The sequence below is a fragment of the Herpailurus yagouaroundi genome, unplaced genomic scaffold (genome assembly GCF_014898765.1).
Source record: "Herpailurus yagouaroundi ecotype Mexico unplaced genomic scaffold, PumYag 200, whole genome shotgun sequence".
Classification (NCBI taxonomy): domain Eukaryota; kingdom Metazoa; phylum Chordata; class Mammalia; order Carnivora; family Felidae; genus Herpailurus; species Herpailurus yagouaroundi.
This window is the reverse complement of record NW_024412431.1, coordinates 5,162,988-5,167,839: the sequence shown is the minus strand read 5'-3', so window position 1 is coordinate 5,167,839 and position 4,852 is coordinate 5,162,988.

The following is a 4,852-nucleotide window of genomic DNA, read 5'->3' as shown; positions in this document are numbered from 1 at the left end:
ATTTTTCATTGTTAATTATTTTGTTGGAGGCACAACTTACATATGGTGAAGTACACAGATCCTTTGGTGTGCAGCTCTGTGAATTTTTTTTAAAATTTTTTTTTTAACGTTTATTTATTTTTGAGACAGAGAGAGACAGAGCATGAATGGGCGAGGGGCAGAGAGAGAGGGAGACACAGAATCGGAAGCAGGCTCCAGGCTCCGAGCCATCAGCCCAGAGCCCGACGCGGGGCTCCAACTCACGGACCGCGAGTCGAAGTCGGACGCTCAACCGACTGAGCCACCCAAGCGCCCCGCTCTGTGAATTTTTATATGTGTATACATTCCTGCCTCCGCCAGCCAGTCTGCCCCCCGGCTGCGTGGATTTTACTGTGCCTTTGGCCAGGCAACCTTGTGGAAATTCTATCACCATAGATTAATTTTGCCTGTTCTTGAACTTCACACCTCATGGGATCATTTTATAATGTATTTTTTATATATCTGGATTTTTAATGTCTAGATTCTTTCACTCAACATATTTTTTGATTTCTATGGAAATAAAAGTCACATACCATACAATTTACCTTTTTTTCTTTTTTAACATTTATTTATTTTCAAGAGACAGAGAGAGACAGAGTGCGAGTGGGGAAGGGGCAGAGAGAGAGGGAGACCCAGAATCTGAAGCAGGCCCCAGGCTCTGAGCTGTCAGCACAGAGCCCCATGTGGGGCTCGAACCCACCAACAGTGAGATCATGACCTGAGCTGAGGTCAGATGCCCAACCGACTGAGCCACTCAAGTACCCCTAATTTTTTAAGTAATCTCTACACCCAATGTGCAGCCGGAACTCACAGCCCCAAGATCAAGAGCCCCGTGCTTCAGGGACTGAGCCAGCCGGGCATCCCTCAAAGAGTGTGGTGGCTTTTCATTGGCTGAGTCCTTGGCTGGGCTGTTGCTGGCTCAGAAGAAAATCTTCCTCCTGCTGGGCAGTAAAGTACCAGCGTCTTCCAGTTGAGAACGGAAAGGGCTGACAAGGAGTCGTATTGTGTGAGAGCTCCCCCTTCTGGCCTCCCAACTTCATTGTAGTGAGGTTTCCCTTTTTTTTTTTTTTTTCCTTTTAAAGTTAATTTATTTTTGACAGAGACAGTGCAAGCATGAGCTGGGGAGGGGCAGAGAGAGTGGGAGACCGACTCTCAGCCCAACCGACTGAGCCACCCAGGTGCCCCCAATTTTGATTTTAAAATTGTGCATTAAAGGTCGCCTGGCTCAGTTGGGAGGAACATGTGACTCTTGATCTCGGGGTCATGAGTTCCGAGCCCCATGTTGGGTGCAGAGATTACTTGAAAAATGGGGGAAAAAAAATAGCGCATTAAAATTGTTTATCTTGGGGCACCTGGGTGGCTCAGTCGGTTAAGCATCCGACTTGGGCTCAGGTCATGATCTCACAGGTCCTGCATCAGGCTCTGTGCTGACAGCTCAGAGCCTGGAACCTGCTTCGGATTCTATCTCCCTCTCTCTCTGCCCCTCCCCTGCTCGTGCTCTGTGTGTGTGTGTGTCTCTCTCAAAAATAAATACACATTAAAAAACATTTTACATTATTTATCTTGATGACAGTTTTTGGTGCCCCCTTAGATTTTGCATGCCTCACCCTGCTGGGCACATGGGAGGTGCTCAGTAAGTGTCATGGTATATTTACCACCTAAAATATCTACCTCATATTATATAAAGCTTCCTTCTCTGTTGACTGGCTTCTCTCCTTTGGGCTTTTTGGCTGAAGTTTCACCTCTGGCAACATCAGCTCTGAATTTGTTGTCTAGAACATGGACCCCAAGACAGCTTACACTAAATGAAATTGAAAAGCTAGAACCTGGGGCGCCTGGGTGGCTTAGTCGGTTGAGATCTGACTTTTGATTGCGGCTCAGGGCATGATCTCACAGTTCATGGGTTCAAGCCCCACTTGGGGCTCTGTGGTGACAGTGCGGAGCCTGCTTGGGATTCTCTGTCATTGCCTCCGTCTCTTCCCCTCCCCCGCTCACGCTCATACTCTCTCTCAAAATAAATAAATAAACTTAAAAAAAAAAAAAAGACGAAAGGCTAGAACCTTCCTGGAGAACTGTGGAGGAAGGTTTAACTGTGTCAGGGGCTTAGGGACATTGGAATTCAGTGGCAGGATTATCATGTTTGACCAGCTTATCTCCCCTCTCTTTCCCCCACCACCCCAAATCTCCCAATCAAAACATAGCTGAGAAAGACTGACACTACCAGGTATAAGCAAGGATTGGGAGTAACTGGAACTTTCCCAGGGTGCTAGTGGCAGTGGAACAATTTAGGAATACGGTCACAATCTACTAAAATAGAACATACACATGACCTGCAGTCTACCATTCCGTTTCTAGGCATTTGCCCTAGAGAAGCGAACTTACGTCCATAAAAATACTTGTACGAGCTTCACTAATAATGGCCGAACGCTAGGAACAAACAGATATCTGTTAACGGGTGGACGGAGAAACCATACAGGCTAAAATGTGGTAGAGCTGACGAGGGCGCATAAGGCAAGCTGAGGGGAAAGTACCACATGTTCCCCAGGTGGGACACATGTGACATTCCTCAGGTACTCCCGGCTGCCCAAGACCACCCCACCATCACCCCAAAACTGCACCATTTGGCGCCCAAACGTGGGGCCTCGAATCTTTTCATTTTCATCTGGACTCTGTGCTTCGGGGCAAATTTGGTGAGTATGCTTTCTCCTTCCTCCTTGACTCTCATTTCAGGGGCTTTTTTTGAGAAGCGTGGACTTCTTGGGACACTTTCCTGCGGGTTGCTCAGCCTGCCATCCTCTAGCCCGTGGCCACTCTACCAGGAGGAGAAAGCCTGCCTTTTGGCTGGATGTTAGGACCTTGGCCACAATGGTAGTAAGATCCAGAAACTCGATGCCCTGTCTTTATTCCTGTCCTTACGCAAAGTTGTCTGTGTCGGGCAGGGGGCAGCCACCTAAGTGACTAGCACGGCTTCCCATCTTAAGACTCCCGTGTGAAATTTCCCCTTCGTTGGTCTGAGTCAATCCCCTCCACGTCTCTGGTCTAGCCCCTTCTGGCCACAGGACCTCCACTGGGGGCCGGCTGAAGCCAGTACCCGATTGAATTAAAACCCAACTGGGGACCATTTCCTAGGAAGCTGGATGTAAGGACTACATATGTTGGAATGTCACTCAGATCATGATATTTCTGTCTTTACGGTTTTCAGTCAATGTCCTCTACAAACTACTTAAATTACAAAATTGGGTAATTCCCCCTTGTAAAACTTTTCTAGTGTTTTCCATGGGTTAAAAACAGCAAGTTCTTCAAGAAACTAAAGCATGGCCTTCACGGCATGCTCTTCAAAGTCTGGGTAAACCAAGGCACGGCCTTTTATGGCATGGTTTTCAAGGTACAGTATTTCGGTCCATACACCTGGCACCCGTTTGTAGCCGAGGATGCAATGCGGAAGCGAAGGGACACGGGCATCCCTTCTACAGGGGCCCTTTATGGGACCTTCCTTGGGCAGACCTGCCTCCAAGTAGTAAGGTAGTAGGAAGACGCCTCGGGTCACTTTGACAGCTCGGGAACCTCTGACGTAGCCTGTGCGGGGGGCGGGGGGGGACCCCATCCAGGAGTCAGGGGCGGGATTTTCGTGGTGCTAAACCCTCTCTACTCTTCTCTCTCTGGGAGGAGCTTGGAACTTCTCTTCAGTCCCCAAGGACTCTCCCTTGGGATGCCTTTTTAACCCACTGGAGACAATTCGCATTACAAAGTTCAGGAAAGGACTGACCTCCTGAAACAGAGCTAGCAGATCTCTTCTGCAGAAAACAGGGCGATTGGGCGGAGGTACCCCACCTAGGTCCAGGCCTTCACGGCTCTAAATCAGGATCTTAAGGACTTAAGAGGACTTAAGAGCCTCTTGCAGAATGCATTTGCCCAGATGTGTTTGGCTAGTAAACTCCCTCCTGACAAAAATGTCTAAACAGTCCTCCTCCTGGTAGAACTCCGTCACTGGAGGAAACGCAGGCCATCCTTGACAAAGGGGACGCTGGCTTTTTCTCTCTGTTCCTCCTAATCGATCTGAGGGCCTCTCCCTCATTCATTTCCCAGGTTAATGGCTATGATAATCGGAGCCAACTGTGGCTTAGTCTGCCTCAGGACGGGGACTTTAAGGAATATTCCCAAGCAGCTGCCAAAACGCCCTTTGCTTGGGGGAAAATTTCCTGTCTTCTCCGGCCTGACATGGACTCCGTATTTCCACTTTGGTGGAAAAACAAAAATCAGAAAATAAAACACGGTGTTTGCACCTCTGTCCAAGCTGCAAGGTTTAGAACCAGGAACCCTCTTTTTTCGGCCTTCTGCTGGCACCTGGCCTGCCTCTTGTGCCTTCCCCTCCCCCTCTGGCTTCTGCACCACTTTGGGTTCCGCCTCCGTCACTGGTTTCTGTACCCTCCTCGCTGTCTCAGGCACTACTATTTGCTCCTTCTCCCACTGTCTGTGTCAAGGAGCAAAGGGCACCCCCTTAGACTGCCCACTTCAGGCTCCCCACTGGCACCCAGGTAAAAACTAATAATGAGGAACAAATTGATTGACTTTTTTAAAATGTTTTTTATTTATTTTTGAGAGAGAGAGACAGAGATGAGTGGGGGAGGAGCAGAGAGAGAGGGAGACACAGAATCTGAAGCAAGCTTGAAGCTATGAGCTGTCAGCACAGAGCCCAATGCGGGGCTTGAACCCACAAGCCATGAGACCATGGCCTGAGCTGAAGTCGGATGCCTAACTGACTGAGCCACCCAGGCGCCCCAACTTTTTTTTTAAGTTTACTTATTTTATTTTGAGAAGGACAGAGACAGCACAA